Below are 24,035 nucleotides of genomic sequence, written 5' to 3'. Positions count from 1 at the left end.
AGTCTTTGTATTTTTATTTTTAGTTTTCAGAATGGCTTTACTAATTACCCATGAATTATTTTCACTGTTATGAAGAAAAGAATCCAAATACTGTCTTTTGACACCACAGATCTGTTTTCCAACAGAGACATCCCTTCCTTCCATCTGAAATAACCATGGAGAAAATAGAGTTGAGATGTAATAGAGCTTAAAATCAACTTTATTAAATTGAATTTCTCCAGAATTGAGAAGACATCTCACTCTTCCTATAGCCTTCAGGTAAACAATTACAAAGAGGTATTTTAATAACCACTTAGGCACACAAGGACAGCTCTTCAGGTGGTCTCAGAGAGGATAAAAAATTGCATATGTCATCTGCCAGAACAGATACTAAATTACTTTAGCCTACAGAAACTTTCTATTTGCCTAGAAGGTATTTATTTTCCCACTTGAGGTGTTGGGAAAACAATAGGCTAAACTTCCTATGACAGAAAATACATCAGTGAAAACTCAGTATCTCTTCAATCTTTTATTATATACTCTGTTACTAGTGGCCTAAACTTTCTGTGACAGAACATACATCAGTGAAAACTCAGCATCACTTTAATCTTTTACTGTGTCCTCTGCTACTATATCTCTGTGATTACTGTTAGCATATCATGATTATTTGTTCATTTTTCTTTGTATGCATGTTTTTTACATTTTACACAGTATATTCAATCAAAATAATACATAGATCACGTAGGTTTAAATTGAATGCTTTCTGTAGTTTGTTTAATCTGTACATTGAATGCTACCTTTATAAGTGCCTTTTTTTGGAAACATGTCAGTATAATCAATCCATCAACATTTGTTAATATACTAGCAACTATTTGATTAACTGTAAGTATTATTTCACTACTATATCTCCCTTTGACTGTGTTTTTACCTTAGAAAATTTGTGGTAATTTATGCTAAAATAGGAAAAAATGAGCACAACAGTATAAGCATTATCAAATTCCTTTTGAAATTTAATTCTTATGTACAATTTTGTGCAAATTTTTATTTTACATAAAAATGTTATCTCCTGTACTGACTTCTTCAATTAAGAGTGAATACAAAAGATTTAATATGCTTCTAAGATTTATATACATTTTTACTGAATTGTGAATGCATTGAGCAATATTTACCATATCAATGTTGGAAATATCTTAACATTATGTTGAGGAATTGATATTCATACATAAAAAGAAAAATGAGAATATGTATAAATACAGTGTGTATATGTGTTTGTATGTGTCTAAATTTGACCAAATGTACTATTTAATAAATGGATCTGGGAAAACTGGCTAGCCATATGTAGAAAGCTGAAACTGGATCCCTTCCTTACACCTTATACAAAAATTAATTCAAGATGGATTAAAGACTTAAATGTTAGACCTAAAACCATAAAAACCCTAGAAGAAAACCTAGGCATTACCATTCAGGACATAGGCATGGGCAAGGACTTCATGTCTAAAACACCAAAAACAATGACAACAAAAGCCAAAATTGACAAATGGGATCTAATTAAACTAAAGAGCTTCTGCACAGCAAAAGAAACTACCATCAGAGTGAACAGGCAACCTACAAAATGGGAGAAAATTTTCACAACCTACTCATCTGACAAAGGGCTAATATCCAGAATCTACAATGAACTCAAACAAATTTACAAGAAAAAAACAAACAACCCCATCAAAAAGTGGGTGAAGGACATGAACAGACACTTCTTAAAAGAAGACATTTATGCAGCCAAGAAACACATGAAAAAATGCTCACCATCACTGGCTATCAGAGAAATGCAAATCAAAACCACAATGAGATACCCTCTCACAACAGTTAGAATGGCAATCATTAAAAAGTCAGGAAACAACAGGTGCTGGAGAGGATGTGGAGAAATAGGAACACTTTTACACTGTTGGTGGGACTGTAAACTAGTTCAACCCTTGTGGAAGTCAGTGCGGCGATTCCTCAGGGATCTACAACTAGAAATACCATTTGACCCAGCCATCCCATTACTGGGTATATACCCAAAGGACTGTAAATCATGCTGCTATAAAGACACATGCACACGTATGTTTATTGCGACACTATTCACAATAGCAAAGACTTGGAACCAACCCAAATGTCCAACAATGATAGACTGGATTAAGAAAATGTGGCACATATACACCATGGAATACTATGCAGCCACAAAAAATGATGAGTTCGTGTCCTTTGTAGGGACATGGATGAAATTGGAAATCATCATTCTCAGTAAACTATCGCAAGAACAAAAAACCAAACACGGCATATTCTCACTCATAGGTGGGAACTGAACAATGAGAACACATGGACACAGGAAGGGGAACATCACACTCTGGGGACTGTTGTGGGGTAGAGGGAAGGGGGAGGGATAGCATTAGGAGATATACCTAATGCTAAATGACGAGTTAGTGGGTGCAGCGCACCAGCATGGCACATGTGTACATATGTAACTAACCTGCACATTGTGCACATGTACCCTAAAACTTAAAGTATAATAATAATAAAATAAAATTTTAAAAAAATCCAAAAAAAATTATGAATACATTTGAGAAACAATCTGATAAAGAGAAAAAATACAGTCATAAGCCCCTGAACAATCTGAAATATTATGTCAAAATTTTCCTTTTCAGTGGTTATAAAAGAGGCATTAAACAAAACGTCTACTCCTAAATTGTGTCAAATAAACCAAAGTTCACTTTGGGTGGGAAGACAAGTGTGGCCAACATCTTATTTAGTATTTAAACTGTGCATTAAACTGTGGTTTATGAACTTGTTTCATATGATGACTTCTTTTTTTTCTTGAAACTAAGTCACACTCTGTCTCCCAAGATGGAGTGCAGCGGTGTGACCTTGGCTCACTGCAACCTCTGCCTCCCAGGTTCAAGCAATTCTCCTACCTCAGTCTCCTGAGTAGCTGGGACTACAGGCGCCCACCACCAGGCCTGGCTAATTTTTGTATTTCTAGTACAGATGGGGTTTCACCATGTTGGCCAGGCTGGTCTTAAACTCCTGACCCCAAATGATCCACTCACCTCAGCCTCTCAAAGTACTGGGATTACAGGTGTGAGCCATCGCACCCAGCCTCATATATGACTTCTAATTAATTAATATGAACAAAATCTTTGTCTACAATTCTTATATAAACATATAATTTATAAATGGAAAAACCTATAAGGGTGTAGGAGTGTTTTGTACAGATCTCATCTGAGCACCATGTATAGGTCCACTTCTTCTATAACACTTGAATTTAAATTAGAAAATCTTCATAATTAATCAGGTAACATTTATATAAATATCAGTATAAAACCGCATGCAAACATTTGTTATATAAAATATTTTTTCTAAAAAGAATAAACAAACTGAATCATGACCAATAATCCAGGTGAGTTGCTTTAAGTTGAATATGAACTGAATAAACACATAAAAGTAATTTTTCATATTTTAGTTTCATTGAATTAATGATATTTCTTATTTGTTCTTGGAAAAATACATGTGTTTATAAAATTTATATAATTAAAATCCATCAATATTTGTTAATGTATAAAAGATTATTTTATTAAATAAAAATATTATTTCATGAATACATCTAACATTGAATGTCTACGTGTTTTTAATTTGGGACATTTATAGTCATGTGTGGCAACATAGGAAAAAGTAGAACATGTATAACTTGTACCTCCTTTCACCTATGTGTTTTGTCATCTCAGTTACTAACTTCCATAATAAATCAATAAATATTTGCAGTTGTCATATCAATTAGAATTACTTTCAGTTGAATGAATCAGTAATTTGGCTACATCAGATAGGAATTATTTTTCTGTTCCATACGTAGTATTGGAGAATATTCAGAGGAAGTATGGCAGTTCCATTATGTCCTCAGTTACCTTAACTGTTCTTAACTTTCCATTCCACCTTCCTTAGCATGTAGCACTCATTCTCATTCTTGCAAAACGGCTTTTACATCTCTAGGCATCATACGTGTGCTCCAATGTGGAAGATGAAGGAAAGAAGAAAGGCAATAGTCAAAAGATACAAATTCATTTAATAGCTCTGTCAATTCTAACAAGCTAGAAGTAAGAGACAAAGCAAATTTTATTATATGAAAAGCACATACAAATACATATTTTAAAGTTTTCTCTCTCTATATAGGAAGATATTCCTTATACTATGTATACCTTCTAGTTTCCTTTTGTGGTTAGAAACTGGAGATTAAATGTGGGTGATTAACAGCTGTTTAAGAGGAAGTTATAATTTTTGCCAATAAGAGGATTACTGTAAAAATTTATTTTCCTCTTGGCTGGAGCATTTTAAATTTACAATATTTTCAGATACTATGTGGCATTCAAGTATATTCAAGTGTACTTTTTAATTTTAGTACTGGATGTTTTTAGAGCAGTTTTAGATTCACAGCAAAAATAAGAGAGAGGCACAGAGATTTCTTATCTCTTCTCTGTTGTTACACATGTATACCCTCCCCCATTATCAACATTCTGCAACAGAGTGGTACACATGTTGCAACTGATAAACCTACATTGACATATGATAATCAACTAAAGTTCATCGTTTGCATTAGGGTTCACCTTAGGTATTGTACAGTCTATGCAAGTGCACATTTGAAGAAAGCATAGGCTTGCTACAGGATTCTATTAATATAATGAAGAGATTCCACTTGTGTAAATACAGTAGAGGGATATTACATTAGTCTCATTAACCCATTAAACCTCTTGTTGTTTCAATCCAACTGTAACAAGGCTTATATGGAGTAGGGTAGACCAGAATGTTTGACTGAGTGAAAATTAATTGGCAACACCAAAACATGCCAAGAGATTCTAAGTACATAAAACTAAATGTGTTTTGAAATGATTGTACATATTTCTAACTTTTTTTCGTTTACATCCAATGGCAAACCTGTGAAGATATTTAACTTTTAATTTTATTGTTAATTTTTAGGAACACACAGTAGTTGTAAATATTTATAAGGTACGTATGATATTTTGATACAAGCCTCTAAAGTATAATGATCAAATCTGGGTATTTGGAAGATTCATTATCTCAAACATTGATCATTTATTTATGATGGGGTATTTAAAATCTTTTCCAGCTATTTTGAAATATAAAATACATTACTGTTAACTATATTTCCCCAATTGTGCTACCAAACACTACATCCCTATCCTTCTATAAAACTTATTTAAATTCAATAGCTTATTGAAAATTCTAGAAAAGTATCTGCTTTGTAGTAAACACTTGATAAAACATAGTTAACTTGTGAAACAAATAAATCATTTTCTTTAAACAATCAAATTCATTTATATACAGAATTGTTCCTTTATAGTGTGGGTAGAAGCTGCCATTTCATAATTCACTGGTTTTCAAATTTTGGGAGCTCAAAACCCTTTCAAAATAATACTTTTATGCAGACCTCCAATGTAGCAAATGTTTGTAAAACTGCTGTAATTAAAACAGAATTCTCCAGAGCTCTGCTCCCTCTGTCTCCCAAACCATCCCTTGAGGCTTCTGAGGCAACTCCAAATTGCCCTAGAATTCTTAAAAATGTATTGAATCTGGTAAAACAGGCCATGCAGATAATTATACTTCTAGCTTAATATAATCTTTTCAATTTGGAATAAACTCATTTATCTATATTGTTGATTGTCAAATGATAATGAATTTAGTATTTAATACTAAATGTTCTTTTTAAACTTTTTAAAAATACTAATGTTCTTTTTAAAAATTAATTTTATTAAAGTTGCTCATTGTGATATGTTAAAACTTAAGAAAACTTTAACCTTGTGAGAAATAAGCTATTGAATGAGGCTGTTGGTTTGCACCCCTCTGTCTTCTAATTTGTTACGATGTGCCACTCCCTCCATTCTTTCTTTTGTAGAGTTGCCTCTGTTTTCCTCATATACTAATCTGGGAATCAAAATGTCTGTATTTAATTATTTTAATTTGGATTTTTGTCCAACATTTTAAATCTAGATTAAGTGATAGAAGCACATAAAGTTGGATAATTTGCAATTTATGTCTGTGACAATTTCAGCTGCCAGAGTGCCAAGATAGCAGTAGTGACATCATTTGATCATAGCTCCTCTGGTATGACCTTAGTTCTTATACACTATCCAAGCTTGGCTTAATATTCCTCCCATTCTATAGGATCCCATTCTATTTTATCCCATTCTATAGGTTGTCTGCTGACTCTGTTGATAGTTTCTTTTGTTATGCAGAAGCTCTTTAGTTTAATTAGGCCCTATTTGTCAATTTTGTTTTTGTTGCAATTACTTTGGGCATCTTTGTCATGAAATCTTTGTTAGGTCCTATGTCCAGGATTATATTTCTTAGGTTATTTTTCAGGGTTTTACACTTAATGTTAGCCAAAAGGCCAAGAAGAAATCTCCAGGGTTTTTGTAGTTTTAGGTTTTACATTAGTCTTTAATCCATCTTGAGTTGACTTTTTTAATATGGGATAAGGAGGTATACAGTCCAGTTGCAGTCTTCTGCATATGGTTGGTCAGTTATCCCAGCACCATTTATTAAATAGAGAATCCTTTCCTCATGGCTTGTTTTTCTTGACTTTGTTGAATATTAGATGATTGTAGGTGTACAGAAATATTTTTGGGCTCTGTATTCTATTCCAGTGGTCTATGTGTCTTTTTTTTTTTTTTAACCACTACCATGCTGTTTTGGTTACTATAACCTTGTGACATAGCTTTGTTGGTTTTGCTTAGAATTCTCTTGGCCATTTATGCTCTTTTTTGGTTCCAAGTGAAGTTTAAAATAGTTTGTTTTATAATTCTGTGAAGAATGTCATTGGTAGTTTGATAAGAGTAGCACCGAATTTGTACGTTGCTTTGGGCATCATGGCCATCTTAACAATATTGATTGTTCCTATTATTGAGCATGAAATGGTTTACCATTTGTTTGTGTCATCTCTGATTTCTTTGAATAGTGTTTCATAATTCTCAACGTAGAGGACTTTCACCTCGTTGGGTTAGTTGTATTCCTAGTATTTTATCCTTATTATGGCTATTGTGAATGGCATTGCATTCTTGATTTGGCTGTCAGCTTGTATGTTGTTGGTGTATAAAGGTGTTACTAATTTTTGTACATTGATTTTGTGTCCTGAAACTTTGCTGTAGTTGTTTATCTGCTTAAGGAACTTTTGGGCAGACTATGGGTTTTTCTAGGTATAGAATCATATTGTCTGAAAACAGAGATACTTTGATTTCCTCTCTTCCTGTTTGGATGCCTTTCATTTCTTTCCCTTGCCAGATAGATCTATCAAGAACTTACAGTCCTATGGTGAATAGGAATGGTGAGAGGTGGCATCCTTGTCTTGATCTGGTTTTTAAAGAGAATACTTCTTGCTTTTGCCTATTAAGTATGATGGCTATGGGCTTGTCATAGATGGTTCCTATTATTTTGAAATATGTTTCTTCCATGCCTATTTTGTTGAGGGTTTTTAACACGAAGGGATGTTGAATTTTATCAAAAGCCTTTTCTTCATCTATTGAAATAATTATATGGCTCTTGTTTTTAGTTCTGTTTATGTGATGAATCACATTTATCGATTTTTTTTTTACATTTACTGATTTGTATATGTTGAATCAACTTTGCATCCCAGGGATAAAGCATACTTGATCATGAGGGATTATATTTTTGAAGTGCAGGTAGATTCAGCTTACTAGTATTCTATTGAGGATTTTGCAACTATGTTCATCAAGGATATTGGTCTGACATTTTCTTTTTCTGCCAAGTCTTTCCCAGGTTTTGGTGTCAGTACGATGGTGATCTCATAGAATGAGCTAAGGAGGAATTCATATTCTTTAGTTTTTTTGAGATACTTTCAGAATGGTACCAGCTCTTCTTTATACATCTGGTAGAATTCAGCTATCTGGTCCTGGGCTTTTTCTGGTTGGTAGGCTTGTTATTACTGATTCAATTTCAGGACTCATTATTAATTTGTTCAGGGATTTAATTTCTTCCAGTTTAATCTTGGTGGTTGTATGTTTCCAGGAATTTACCCATTTCTTCTAGGTTTTCTAACTTGTATGCACTGAAGTGTTCCTAGTAATCTCTGAGGGCTTTTTGTATTTCTGTATGGTCAGTGTTAATATCCCCTTTGTCATTTTTGATTGCGGTTATTTGAATATTCTCTCTTTTTTTCTTTATTAACCTATCTAGTTGTCTATTTATCTTATTGATTCTTTCAAAGAACCAGCTCCTGGATTTGTTAATCTTTTGTATGGTTTTTCACGTCTCAATTTCCTCCAATTCAGCTCTGATTTTGTTTTTTGTTTTTGTTTTCGTTTTTTTTCCTTGTCTTCTCCTAGCTTTGGGGTTGATTTGCTCTTGTATCTCCAGTTCCTCTCAGTATGATGTTAGATTGCTGATTTGAGATCTATCTTACTTTTCAATGTGGTTGTTTAGCACTATAAATTTTCCTCTTAACACTGTTTTTGCTGTCCCAGAGATTCTAGTATGCTGTGTCTTTGTTCTCATTAATTTCAGTACATTTCTTGATTTATACCTTAATTTTTTGCTTACCCAAAGGTCATTCAGGAGCAGGTTGGTTAATTTCTATGTAATGGTATGGTTTTGTGTGGTTTTCTTAGCATTGATTAGTATTTTTATTATGCTGTGCTCTGAGAGTGTGTTTGGTAAACAAAACTCTGACAGTTATTTTGCTTTTGCTGCGGATTGTTTTATGTATGATTATGTGATCAATTTTAGAGTATTTGTCATGTGCAGATGGGAAGAATGTATGTTTTGTTGTTTTGGGGTGGAGAGTTGTGTAGATGTCTACTAGGTCCATTGGGTCAAATGTCAAGTTCGGATTCTGAATGTCTTTTTTAGTTTTCTGCCTCAGTGGTCTGTCTAATACTGTCAGTGGGGTGTTGAAGTTTCCTACTATTATTGTGAGGCAATCTAAGCCTCTTCATAGGTCTCTAAGAGCTTGTTTTATGAATTGAGTGCTCCTGTGTTGTGTGTATATATATATTTTGATTTGTTGTCTTGTTGAGTCAAACTCTACCATTATGTAATGCTCAACTTTTTTTTTTAATCTTTGTTCATTTAAAGTTTGTTGTGTCTGAAATTAGAATAGTAACCACTGCTTTTTTATATTTCCCATTTGGTTGGTAGATTTTTCTCCATTCCTTTACTTTGAGTCTATGGGTATCATTGCATGTGAGATGGGTCTCCTGAAGACAGCATACCATCAGGTCTTGCTTCTTTATCCAGCCTGCCACTGTTTGCCTTTTAATTGGGGCATTAATTTTGTTTACAGTCAAGGCTAACGTTGATATGTGCAGATTTGATCCTGTCATTATATTATCAGCTGGTTATTATGCAGACGTGTTTGTGTGGTTGTTTTACAGTATCAATGATCTACGTACTTAAGTTTGTTTTTGTAGTGGTTGGTTATAGTCTTTCCATATTTAGCACTTCTTTCAGGGTCTCTCTTATGACAGGTCTGGTAGGAACAAATTCCTTTAACATTTGCTTGTCTAAAATAATCTTATTTCTCCTTTGCTTATGAAGCTTAGTTTAGCTGGACATGAAATTCTTGCTTGGAGATTCTTTTCTTTAAGAATGCTAAATATAGGCCTTCAATCTCTTCTGGCTTGTAGGGTTTCTGCTGAAATATTTCTTACATGCCTTTTCTCTTTAGCTGTCTCTAACATTTTTTCTTTCACTTCAAGCTTGGAGAATCTCATGAGTATGTATCTTGGGGATGGGCTTCTTGTGTAGTATCTCATAGGGATTCTCTGCTTTTCCTGAACTTGAATGTTGGCCTCTCTAGTGAGGTTAGGGAAACTTTCATGAACCATATTCTAAAGTGTGTTTTCCAAATTGCTTTCTTTCTCCCTCATCTTTCAGGGATGCCAGTGAGTTGTAGACATAGTCTCTGTACATAAGTCCATGTTTCTTGGAGGTTTTGTTCTATTCTTTTTTAAAAAAATTTTGCCTGACTGAATTAGTTTAGATAGCCAGTCTTCAAATTCTGAGATTCTTTCCTACCTTGGTCTATTCTGCTGTTAATATTTGTGATTGCATTATGAAATTTGTGTAGTGGGGTTTTCAGCTGTATCAGATCAGTTTGTTTCTTTTTATAATGGTCATCTTGTTTACCAGCTCCCATATTGTTTCGTTGTAAACCTTAATTTCCTTGAATTGGGTTTCAATTTACTCCTGAATCTAGATGATCTTCATTCCTATCCATATTCTGAATTCGATTTCTGTCATTTTAGCTACTTCATTCTGGTTAAGAACTCTTGCTGGTGAAGTAGTGTGGTCATTTGGAGGTAAGAAGAAACTCTGGCTTTTTGAGTTACCAGAGTTCTTGTGCTGGTTCTTTCTCATCTGTGTGGGTTGGTGCTCCTTTAACTGTGGTGCAATTTGAGTACCATCAGTTGACTTCTTTTCTATATGTTTCCAGAAGGCCAAGGCTTTATGCAAGTCTTTATCTGTAGCTGAATTCTCATCCACGGTTTCACAGGAGTGTATGTTAATATTTTTGGTATTGAAGTTTGGGCTTTGATCCAACAGATGGCATATAACCAAAGAATGTGTAGACAGGCTTTTGCTCAGCCACATGACTCCTCTGTATTTCCTCGTGATTGCTGCCATGCTACCTCTCAATGCTCTGAAAGTGTGTGCTCCTCTCCCACTGGAGTGCTGCCTGCAGTTCTCAGCTTGGCACTGCTGGGCTTCACACTGCAGCACTGGGGCAAGCTCAGGCTTTATGTTCCCTTCCCAGCTAGGAGGCAGTAGGAGGAGGGACCATGACAGTGCCTGAGGCAGAGGACCTTTTACTTGTCTCCTGGGGCTCCACTCCAGAGAGAGATGCAAAGTGGCTTTCCATTAGTGTGACTGGCCTGTGGTGGGGCAGCTGTGTTCTGGACCAAAACCAGGGCACCTTACCTGGCGATGAACAGTGACAGTAGTAGACAGACTTTCAGTTGCCTCTGGGATCTCCACTTCAGAAAAACACAGAGCCACTGCTATTAGAACTGGTCAGCAAGGATCTGGGGCTGCTGCACTGCTGGCCCAACTATTGGCCCCACTTGATGAAAAGCTGGTGGTTGAGGGCTCACAGTTAGGAGAGAGTGGGCAACTTTCCAGATGGTGACTGTGTTGTGTTGGAAATGAGTAAAGCCCACAGGCTCTTTGTGTCTTCTTCAGTCTGAGGGCAGCAGGGACAGAACTGCTGCAGGGACAGAGAGCCTTTTTTTGCTTCTGGGAGCCACTCTCAGGGAAACACAGAGCCACTGGCAGTGGAAATGCTTGGCTGTGGGTAGAAGACAGCTGCTGTGTGTTCCCAAGCTGGGGGCTCTGACTGGTGAAGAGTGAGGGGTGGGGGCTCACAGGGAAGGGTGACTGGACTCCTTTCTGTATAGTGGCTGTGGTGTCCTGGTGGTCCAATGTAGTGATCAGGCCCTTTGTTTCTTTCCCAGACTGAGGGCAATAAGGTCATTACCACTGCAGTTGCAATGGGAGAGGGCCTGTAGGCTGTTTCTAGGATTCCCTCCTCAGAAAAATGCAGAGTTGACACTGATTGAAGTGTCCAGATGGGGGAAATGTGGTTGTACTGGGGATCAAGGTGGAGAAACACTGCCCAGTGAAGAGTAGTGGAGGTGGGGACCTGTGTGGAAAATAGTCTGGCCACTTTTCCATAAGGCTGTTGCACTGTGCCCAGGATCTCCATCAGTAGCTAATCACTGTGCTCCCTCCCATATCTCAGGGCAACAGGAGCAAGGGCTGCAAAGCAACAAAAATAATGGCATACCTACTTCCTTTGGGAGGTCCATCCTAGGGAAATGCAGGGCTGCTGCTGGCCCAAGAGCCAAGGCAGGAAGTGGCTGGAGTCCTGGGTCTGGAGGCCATGCCTAGAGTGGAGTAGCGGTGGTGTGGGCCCACATGGCAAACAGCTGCACTGTGCTCGGGTTCTGGATTAGTCCCTGATCACTGTACACCCTCTTATCCTGATGGCAACAGTAGTGAGAGCTGTGGAGCAGCAAAAATGGCCACCTGCCTCTCCTTCTGGGAGCCTCATCCCGGGGAAGTGCAGAGCTGCTACTGGCCTGAGAACTTAGGCAGGTGATAGTGGTTCACTTTTTACAAATAATGAACTAGCATTGAGACATCATTATCACTAAAAGTCCATCATTTACATTAGAGTCACTCTCGGTGTTGCATGTTTTATGGCTTTTGAGAAATGTATAAGGATATGTATCTACTATTGTAATACCATACAGAATACCTTCACTGCCCTAAAAATCATCTGTTCCCCACCAGTTTATTCTTCCCTCTTCCCTTACCCACTGTTAACCACTGATCTTTTTACTGTTTCCATAGTTATGCCTTTTCCAGAATGCCAGAGTTGGAATCATACAGTGATTCTATTCAGATTTGCTTTGTTCATTTAGTAACATTCATTTAAGGTTTTCCCATATCTTTTCTTGGCATGAGAGCTCATTTTTCTTTGCAGTGAATAATAATTAAATCATTGTATGGATGGACCATTGTTTACTTATTCATTAACCTATTGAAAGACATCTTGGTTGCTTCCAGGTTTGGCAATTTTGAATAAAACTGTAAACATCAATGCGCAGGTATTTGCGTGGACATACATTTTTAGCAGATTTGGGTAGCTATCAATAAGATCAAGATAAGATTGCTGATTCATATGGTAAGAGTATATTTGGTTTTGTAAGAAACTGAAAATATCTTCCAAATTAGCTGTTCTGTTTTGCATTCTCAGCAGTAATGAATGAGAGATGCTGATGCAGCATTTGGTATTATTAGTGCTTTGGATTTTAGCCATTCTACTCTTGTCATCTATATTTAATTATGTTGTTTTTCAGATGTCTTGCTGTTATTTTTCTTGATATTTTCATTTGTCCTTCATAAATGTGTGTCCATAGATAATATCTAATCATAAAATAGGTGATATTTTATGAACACATCAAATATTACAGTGATTTGCCCAAAGAATTTCACAGTGATTTATTTTCTTTGGATGTTCTTAATCTCCTTATTGCTCCTTCCCCTTAGCAGAGCAATAATTGTGCTTTTCCTCACATTGTGTTCAATTAAATTATCCTCTTTATTGAAAATACACTCCCATTCCCTCTTTGGGTAATTAGATTTTATCTTTTTCTAACACTTTAACAATTTCCTTCTTAGCATATATATTTTCCTTATTGTGGCAGACACTGTTTGTCACTTGCCTGTCATTCTCATTTCTTCACCAACGGATTCCTGATTTTTCTTAGATGTAAAAGTGGTCCCAGAGTAAGAATTTATGTAATCGCAACAATCTGTTTCCATTTTTTCCTCTGACAGGCATAGTAGAACTTGGGCTACTCTGTTCTACTCAACTAGAGAGAAAAGATGTCATCTGCAATGTCATGGAACAATATTTAGTTTCTTGACAATAACAGAGAGAAGTGAGAGGAAATCTCCTTGGCTTTCTTCTTCCCTTCTTAATAAATGTGGGAAGATATAATCACTGCAGTTATGGCAGCTATCTTATGATTATAAAGGAAGAAGTACCATGATGAGAATGCAGATGGAAAAATGAAAAGAGCCAAGGATTGGGTCTGTGTGATAATTTTGACTCCTAAAACCACCTACAGTACCACCTCCCTCAATAAGACACTCAGTTGGTATTTCCTTACTTGAGCCAAACGTATCCTGATACCCTCCTAGAAATAGATTTAGTGTCAATGGCCATGCCCACATCTTTGAAACATTATCAATAGTATTTATATCAGAAAAAGGTGTCAGCTATTTGTATTTCAGCCCAATTTAGGCCTAAAGATCTCAGGTGCAGGGTATTAGTTAATTAGACATTTTGCCTCTTCTTAAAATTCGTATTTGAAATATAAGAAATTTAAGGCAATGTTTTAATTGCTTATGTGTATCTTCACCATATTTCATGACACTTTGGAAAGAAAATCAATATATGCATTGTATTACATATGCCATCTGTCAATATGTAGAAAATATAACCACAAACCTTCATAACAGTTCTGGGTAAAATTTTTAGTATCTATTTTTTTTTTCCTTTTTCTTTGCCTTACAATTTTTTTTCTTTCGAGATTGGAGTGGAGCTAAATGGGCTGCACAACCCCTTCTTGATGACAAGCAATTTTCTTCCCACTCTACCAAATAACTCCCACACTAAACTTACATTTTATATAGTAAAGTTTTTCCGTATTTTGTGTTTCTTTGTTTTTTGTTTGTTTTTTGGAGATTTGAGAGCATTAACTAATAGTTACGGCACTCTTTTGATTAAAATTATCATTTTCTTCCATTAGTACTTGAAATAAAATCCAAACTTATCACTGGAAATGCTGTTAACTCTCTCTCTAGCTATATCTTTATAAATCTCCCCACAAACAGTGACACAGTTGCTAAAGTTTGCCAAAATTTTTCCAAACACACACCTTAGACCTTTCCAAACAAGGGCCTGAGGTCCTCTTCTCCTAGAAAGCTTTGCTTCCCATCATTTAGCCTTCACTGCAAATATTACCAACTCAGACAGGCTAGCTCTGTTCACCCCTCTGAAAGTTCTGTATTTCAGCTGCTCAACTCATGGTTACCTTTATTGATTATTTTATATTGCCTTTCTCATCCTGAGTAGATATTTTAATCTATTTTTCTACTTCTTAATTACTGTCAAGCCTTCTCCCCTACCACCATCACAAGTTACAATCATGACAGTGATTTAGAACATAATCACTTTAAAATCTTTGAAATTTCACCTTTAAAATTTCACCTTTATGCATCATCATATTTGGCAAACAATTACTTTGAAACATAATTTGAAATAAATAGGTAGATAAATAAATAAATAATTATCTGTAATAATGATAAATAAAAAATGTTTTTAAGACTCATTTTCCTTCCTTCACTCCCTTCCAATAACTTCAGCTTTAGTCCACTCAACAAGTGGGTTCACCTTTTCTCTTCTCTCTCTACTGCCCCTTCTCTAATTTCCTTTGCATTTCTTATTATACTGCTGAGAAATTAACTTAGGACATGAGTATCTTCTTCCATCCACAGCGTTGACATGAAAACTTCTATCCTCTGAAAAGCCTATTTGGTTATTTTTCTAAACAAATACAAACTTTCTTGAAAGCCTACTGGTTAAAATAATATTTTTATGCCACGCCAAATCAGGTAACCAGTGTCTTTACTTCATTTAAACAGATACAAAAGCATTTTATGCCATTCATCCCATTGAGTTATTATTGAATTATTTTTGTGACATTTTAAAAAAGTCTAGACATTTTATACTTTTGCATCAAATATTATATTTTTCATATTCTTAATAAATTACCTATAACATTGATGGTACATTTTCTGAAAAAATCTATTCATTCTTCTTTCATGACCATTAAATTAACAAATAAAATTTGGTTACTAGATTCCATTTTTCAGAAAGTTTGTAAGTATCATTGAGCACAATTGATTTTAAGAAATACGACAAATACAGAAGCAATATTGTAATAATGTAGAGTCACCCTTTACTCTTAGAAAAATGTAGAGTGAACATTTTTTCATATTATTCTACATACTTTTTAATATTATGTTCTAAATATTTAAACTATTTTGGATACTTAACTAAAATGATTAATTTTATTGATTGAACTGATCTACATGGCTAATTAAAATAATTAATTTTCCAGTATTGGAATTAGACCTATATATAAATACATCATTTCTGCAGAATACTAATGTGATTTTGGAAAAGCTATTTGTTTCTTAGGGCTTCAAATTTCTCATTTGTAAACAGAGAAAATGTCTAAATTTAGAGAAGTCACAGAGATGAAATTAGATAAGCAATATATTATATATACTATATATCTTATATATGTAATTATTTGTGATGATATATATTATATATTAGCACAATGTAGTTGTCATTTTCAGCAGTTTTTCACATTCCCTATTACAAAGTAACTACCCAATTTATATTCCTGACTGAATTTTATTTAATCATTTTAATGTATTTTATTAAACTATTTTCATATTTTAGGCTACTTACCTTTTTCTGATTACAAATAAGTGATTTAGAACCTACTTCTATTAATACATAGTTGTAATATTAAAATCGATTTATAAATGAATGGAGATTAGGACAGAAAGTTTCTTCTTAGTTCTCTAATATTAGCCCTGCTTATATTGAGGCACTTTTACATAATGGCTCCCCTTTCTAAGACAGAAAATAGCTTTAGAATGCATGTACTTTAAACTCCTGACCTCGTGATCCACTTGCCTCGGCCTCCCAAAGTGCTGGGATTACAGGCGTGAGCCCGGCCCAAGACCAGCCTGGCCAAGATGGTGAAACCCCTTCTCTACTAAAAATACAAAAATTAGCCGGGCGTGGTGGTGGGCGCCTGCAATCCCAGCTACCCAGGAGGCTGAGGCTGAGAATTGCTTGAACCCGGGAGGCGGAAGTTGCAGTGAGCCAAGATGGCACCACTGCACTCCACTCCAGCCTGGGCGACAGAGCAAGACTCCTTCTCAATTAAAAAAAAAAAAAAAAAAAAAAAAAAAGAATGCATGTACTTTAGAAAGCATTTATTGGAGCCACTTAAAACTTTTTGTGGATACAAGATGCATATTATATATTTAAAAAATTGTATCATAAAGACGTATGCTCCTTCTGGATCACTGTTTATCAACAGAGCATGGTAGATCTCTTTTCCTGCCCTCCCGCTCTCCACTCTGCACAGAAAGTTTGGAAATAGGCAGCAGCTTTCTTGAAAGTCTCAGTGATTGAGGTTGGCACGTACACTTAATTTTGAGCACAGCAGAACTGGTAAACAACCTGAAGTGTTCATGATGTTCTACACAAAAAGAGTTATCCTTTTAAAAATATCAAAAACAACCTTATTTTAAATACTGGAAGACAAATTCATGATATCTACATGGTATTAATATTTATGAATTTGGAGTGGTAAATGCTACCAGATGCCTTAAAAACAATAGTATCATCATCCTCTACTTTTAATTAAAAGAAAATTTATCTAACAGGTATATTTAATTTGTTTTCTTAGATTTTCTTGTTATGTCATTGTCTTATGTAACCATATATAAGTCACGAGACATGATAAATTTATCTAAACCTTTCCAGTAATTCTTTTTACCTCTTTCTAATTTTCACATGGTTTGGCTTTAGCCAAAAATTTCAAAACAAAATGACAAACAGAAAATTTTATAGTGATCATTCTCATTTGTCACTTCTAGTAATACTTGTAAAAATGAGAAGTTCTTTGTAATAATTTCTGACATTTTTATAAGATTTTAAATTTGTCATGATTTTATTATTTAAGACTTTATCTTAAGGTCTTTTTAAATTGTTATCTATAATCTGATTATTTTTTCATAGTTTTAACTAATTTTTATGGTAATTAAAGTAGAATACCTCCAGTGTTATATTCCTCAGTTTTGTAAAAATTCAAATAATACATATGACTAAATAGATACTCTTTTTCAGGTGTTTAAAAGGGAATTATGCTTCTCTTAAAAATTTAGCTGGGAATACAAACCGATTTCTTTAAATTATGGCAAACTATCATGAGATATATATATATATATACACACACACACACTTATGTTTTATCATTTTTATACATCTTTAATTCAATTAAATTGTAGCTGACAGATTCTTTAATTATCTAATCCTCCAATAAGAGAAATCACTGCTGTTCTTATAGATCTTTTCCCTCTTTTGTTTAGTTATAGCTGCCTTGGTAATCTCTGGTAACTTGTTGGTCTATATCCTCAAATCTGTATTACCTTTTTTCTCAAACTATTTCAAGTTTGTTATCCAATTCCATCTGGTCAATGTAATCAACTTGAACATTTACCATCTGCTTATGCTCTGTTTAATACAATTGAAGGAAGACAAGCACCCTCATTAGAGAACCCAAACCTCTGACTTCAACCACCACTATACTAGACAAGTCAAACTCCATATTCTAGAAACACTCACTGGCCTCAAGTTTACTTTCCTTTTCAAGGTAGTAATCTTTCTCCATAAACATCAATTCTTCATCTTTGTATTTCTTCTTTTTAATATCTAAACTTGGATGACTGAATTTCCAGCCTTGGTGCTGTATTACCTAATTCTCTCAATCTCTGGTCAAATGAGGAAAACTACTTACCCGATGTGATTTAGGAGGATATTAAATAAAGCCATTTAAATAAAACCCATAGCACTGTGCCTGGTAAACAAAGCGTGATGAGTAAATGTTAGCAATTCTTATTGTTTAATTATTATAATTACCAAACTTTCTCAAAATGATTTTTCTGTTTTATTAATGACCACTAGCTGTATTGGAAAATCATTTTTATCAAAATATTATTGATACATGAATATTAGAAATTACAAAGTTTTTTTCAGGAAATATATTCTAATCCCTTAAAACTAAGCTCATAAATCAAATATTTATTACATGTTAAAATCAAAATCATAGCAGTCAAGATTTGGAAAAGACTTAAGATTTTCTTCATTTTAAGGTCATCATTTAATTGTGAAGCCAGAAAATATATGACTTGCCCAAGGGACTCTCATCAATAGCTTCTCAGAAATAATTAATCTCAGAGGAAATAGATTTTGGTACTTGTTAAAAATCTATTTTCTTAATTTTCGAATTGTAATTATTAGTCATTAGATTATCAGAAACAAGACTATCAGTCTTTTACTACTTTCAGTTATCATTTTTAATATTGTTTTAGTATATATTTTAAGTTGTAACTTCAATTCTGGATTCACCATCATTGGTTTATTAATTTTATTTATATATAAAAAGAGTATCTAATGTATACTATCACTATGCTGTTTTACAAATAATATGTAATGTAAGCCTCATATAACTATTTAAAAAGGTGCTTCTATTATTCTCATTGCATATAGAAAGATTTGACAGAGTAAATTGGTTCTTTCAGACAAACATTGGACCCATCATCTGGTATGCTGAGTTTGTTCCTATCTTACAGTTTCCCAGTCAGAGTGTGTTTATCAGGTTGATCAGACCCTCTCCTAAGAGTAATCTGGTGCAATGCGATCAAATGATGTACATAAGTTGAAAGCTAGTTTCCTAGCATTTATCTTTAGGTCTCCCAAAATGATTATCTAAATGTATATATACAAGGTATCTGTCAAGTAATTCTTTTCGAAGTTCCACATCTCTTTTATTTCCAGGTGACATCCTTGAAGGAAACCTCATATACATCTAATAATTGTAAAAATACATTCAAGAATTGATGAGTCATAGTACATTAAAGAGTGATTTCTTGATTAGTCTGTTTTCTTAACATAATGGATGTAATATTGTATCTGCAAACATACTATAATCCTTTCAGCCTCCTGCTAAAATTTTAAGTATTTAAAACTGCCTAATAGCATAGCAGAGTTGAGGTATTAATCACGTATGTTTCTAATTCAGACTTGTAGTTCTCTTTCTTAAAATTTTGTCTCCCTTTCTATCGATTTTCTTTACTAGAAAGTGTGTGCTCAGCTTTTAAAATAGGCAAGAGATTAAGGTGGCTCATTCACTGATTCCCATTTTATTGCAGGATATATGAAACATGTATCTTCTTGTTATATACATCCCATATTATAGCTCTATGAAATACCTAAGTTTTAGATTTGCATTTCAAAAGAGAATTGCAAGCCTTCTTAAGAGTAATGTTACCTATCTGATGCTTTCATTGAAAACAAAGTTTAAATTTCATCTCATTGGCAAGGTCAACTCTAAATCTTACTACACAAATTTAGAATTTAGAGTGGTTGTATTCAGAGGCTTTTATTTTGTGATTGAGTTTATGCTTATCTTCTTTTTATCTTACGGATATTATAAAAGTAATAAGAGTAGTTAAAACGGGTGTATTCAGTAAAGGATTTGGAAATAGATATCATGAAAAGTACTCTTCCTATCTGGGTACACGAATCACATTAGAATTAGTGCAGAACCAAGACATTTAGACAAGGTTTTAAGTAGCCACAAGTCTTTTCTTCCTAGGAATGCCTGTCATTTTCTTTATTGAATTTAGATCATTTAAACCTCTTTTGTATCCTCAGATCTATGATAAGTTCTAAAAATCTGATTTCCAGCTTATTCAGCTTGTTCTAATTTTAGGATAGCTCTGTAAGAATATAATGACCAGCTTAACCATAGTGATATATTCATTTCCAAATAATTCTTTATAATATCAATACTTCTAAATTTTGGAATGTAAATATAAATAACATTTTCTGTTCCTATTTAGAGGGAGGGCTATACACATATTTGTAATTTAATGTAAGGATCATAGTGGATATTCCTCATGCAGTAGAAATATAGTTGATAAGAGGGAATCTATCCTATTTAGAAGAAAAAAATAGCTTTCATAAGAAGTAATGAGCAAGCTGAGAGACAGTGAGGAGATTGAGAGTTCCTTACTGGGGCTGGGGCTGGTGGAGAGTGCCTTCCATTGTATGGACATACCACAGTGTGCTCATCTATTTACTAATTAATGGACATTTGAGTTATTTCTAGTTTTGGGTAATAACAAATAAAGCTATTATGAACATTCATGTACAAGTCATTGTAGAGACATAAATTTCATTTCTCTTAAATACATAATAGTGTATCCACTCAGTATAGTCCATGTATGTTTAAATTTTTAGGAAACTGCCAACCTGTGGTCCAAAATGGTTATATCATTTTACATTCCCACCATTAGTGTATGAGAATTCCTGTTCTTCCACATGCTTACCAAAATTTGGTATCGTCTTTTTGCTTTTAGCCACTCTAATATGTATGCAGTAGCATTGAGCTGTGCTTTTAACTTGCATTTTATGAATGACTAATCATACTGAGCATCTTTTCACGTGTATATTTTCATGTGCATGCTTATTGGCTATGTCATTCTTGATGAATTATCTGTTCTAATCACCTGCTCGTTTTGTAAATTGGATTGCTGGTTTCTAAATTATGGGCCTTGGAAGTTATTTTATATTTTGGATTCTAGTATTTTATCATGTATATGATTTGTAAATGTTTATTTCATACAGTACATATTTTGCATTTGGTCTTAGCAATATATGTCAAAGACTAGAAGCTTTCATTTTGATGAAAGAAGTTTATCATTTTTTTTTGATAGATTTTGGTTTTGGTGTTGTATCTAAGAAATTGTTTCATTTGAAATGACAAAGGTTTATAATATTCCATTTTCAGAATGTACCACAGTTTACTTATCAATTCAAGTAGTGAAGGGCATCATGGTTTTGTCAATTGTGAAGAAAACTGTTGTAAACATCCATGTGCATTTTTTTCGTGTGTGTGTGGACATAAGTTTTCAATGAACTTAGGTAAATGGCAAGAAGATTAATTTGTGGGTCATATAGTTAGAGAATGTTTGGTTTTGTAAGATACTGCTAGAGTGTTTTCCAAAGTGACAGTGCCATTTTTACCAAAATCTTACTGCTTCAAAATCCTCATCAGAATTTGTTGTTGCCAGTGTCTGAGACTTTAGTTATTCTATTAAATAGCTAGTGGTATCTTATTGTTTCAATTTGCAGTTCCTAAATGACATATGATGTTGATCATCTTTGTATATGCTTATTTACTATATGCATATCTTCTTTGGTGAAGTGTCTGTTCAGATATTTTGCCCATTTTTAAGTAAGTTTTTATTTTCTTGTTTTATTTACCTTATTTTATTTATTTATTTAATTTTTGGAGGTAGAGTCACCCAGGCTGGACTTGAATTCCTGGGCTTAAGCTATCCTCCTACCTCAGCTTGCTGAGTAGCTGGGACTACAGCCACAGCTTGTTTGTTCATTTTCTTATTGTTCAGTTTTAAGAGTTGTTTGAATATTAAACACAACAGTATTTTATTAAATATTTCTTTCCAAATATTCTTTCTCCACTTGCGGCTTGTCTTCTTATTCTCTAGACAGTGTCTTTCACAGAGCAAATGTTTTTAATTTGAATGGAATCCAACTTTATCAGTCCCATATGTCAATATACTCCTGAGGAAAACATCAAACAAATTCCTATAAAGTGCATCGTACAGTAGTACTTCTCAAAATGTCAAGATCATCAAAAACAAAGTAAGTCTTAATTACTATTATTGCCAAGAGGAACCTAAAAAGGCACGGCAACTAATGTGATTGCATCCTGAGATAGGAAAGGGATATTAGATTAAAACCAAGAGGAACTGAATATTCTATGGACTTTAATAAAATGAAAGGTATTGGTATGGTCTGAATGTTTGTGTCCCCCAGCAATTCACAAATTGAAACCTATAACCAACAAAGTAATGGTATTAGGGGAGGTGATTAGGTCATAGGGCTCAAGCCCCATGAATGCAATAAATGCCCTTAGAAACGAGGCCCCAGAAACATACCTTCCCCTTCTGCTATATGAAAATGCAGCAAGAAGGCACCATCTATGAGGAAGGACCCTCCCCAAACACCAAATCTGCTTGTGCCTTGATCTTGGACATTGCAGTTTCCAGAACTGTGAATAATAAATTTCTGTTGTTTATGAATTATCCAGTCTATGGTATTTTGTTATAGAAACCCAAACGAACTAAGATAGGTATCAGTATTCTTTCATTCATTGCAACAATGGGTCATGCAAATATAAGATAATAATAAGGGAAGGTGGGTGCAGAGTGTATGGAGATTTTCTGTACTATCTCAGCAAATTTTCTGTTAAATCTAAACTATTTACAATTTGTCTATTGTAAAAATGAGGTTTGACCCAAACAGAAAATATCAGGCACCCTCCAAGTTTTCTGTATTAGTGAGAGTTTAGACTTAATTGTGCATACAAAGAAATTCCAATATTATGTGGTTTATTTTTCTCTTATGTAAGTTAGAGTCCCACAGATAGGCAGCCAGTCAGATAAATCTGGCAGCCCTTCTTGGGGCCCTCCAGGAACCTAGGGAGATGCTCAATACTAATAGTAACCTCGAAAATGCAAGTTAAAACTCCAGGGTAGAACCACATTTCAAACACAGTATGTTGGCAAAATGTTTAAATGTTTTGACAGTATGAAAGTGGCAAAATTTGTAGCAAAGGGGACATTCATACATTACTACTGAGTATAATATTTGGTACAACTACTATATTCTACTAGATCACATCAGATACAATTTTACTACAATTGCGTATTCTACTAGATCACATCAAATACAGTTTCACTAAAATTGATAATAAATACTAAATACTAAACATTAAACACTAAAATTGAGCATATATGGATACAAAGACCAAATCTTAGCGTATCTGTTTAAAAAAAATCATAAATATATGTACCAGGTAAAAATGTTCACAGTAACATTATTTGTAATAATATAAATCCCTAAACAATCAAAATGTCATAATAGCATGGAAGATTTTGCCTATGAAATTAAATGCAATGATAATTTTTTAAAAACGCAAAATGAGTTTTGGAGTAACAGTCATCATATTATCAGGCTTTACAATTTAAAGAGTCTTGAAACCTTTTAAAATTAAAAATGAAGGACCACACAGAGCTAAATTAACTTTGAAAAAATCAGGGTCACAATGAAGTCCTTTCCTTGTTAGGCTTTAGCATGTGTGTTATAAAGACATTATGATAAGGGCAGTATGATAATGGATTAGGAACAGACAATCAGACAAAGACATAGACAATTTGGAGACATAAGTGTTTTATATAGGAAATATATGGTCTCACAAGTCAAAGGGTGAAGAGTTTAACTATGTATAATGTAGTGTAAGGAAAATGGGTTTGTTACATGAAAGAGTAAAACTAAAATTATACTGTTTAAAATGTCGGACCTAGGATTAATGTAAAACTTGTATAAAAGCAAATTAAAAAACATGATATATAGAAATATGCAAAATATCTTTATGTCTTAGGAATGAGTAAGCACTATACTAAACATGCCAGAATAAATCACAAATCATACAGGAATAAATAATAAATTTGAGTTAATCATACTAAGGTTT

At 34.0% G+C, this 24,035-nt stretch overlaps 1 long non-coding RNA gene across 1 annotated transcript in view; it reads right to left on the bottom strand.

The window, feature by feature from the left end:
- The window catches only part of LOC109029363 (uncharacterized), a 40,065-nt gene that overhangs the window by 3,758 nt on the left and 12,272 nt on the right, over positions 1-24,035 (bottom strand). The window contains exons 3-4 of the long non-coding RNA XR_010130695.1: positions 17,842-17,926; positions 3,909-4,007 (exon numbers count right to left, since the gene is read on the bottom strand). This is a non-coding gene — a long non-coding RNA (uncharacterized lncRNA). The remainder of the gene's footprint in view (positions 1-3,908; positions 4,008-17,841; positions 17,927-24,035) is intronic.

The sequence above is a fragment of the Gorilla gorilla genome, chromosome 14, assembly GCF_029281585.2.
Source record: "Gorilla gorilla gorilla isolate KB3781 chromosome 14, NHGRI_mGorGor1-v2.1_pri, whole genome shotgun sequence".
Classification (NCBI taxonomy): domain Eukaryota; kingdom Metazoa; phylum Chordata; class Mammalia; order Primates; family Hominidae; genus Gorilla; species Gorilla gorilla.
The sequence above is the reverse complement of the archived record's forward strand: the minus strand, read 5'-3'. Positions and strand labels throughout refer to the sequence as shown.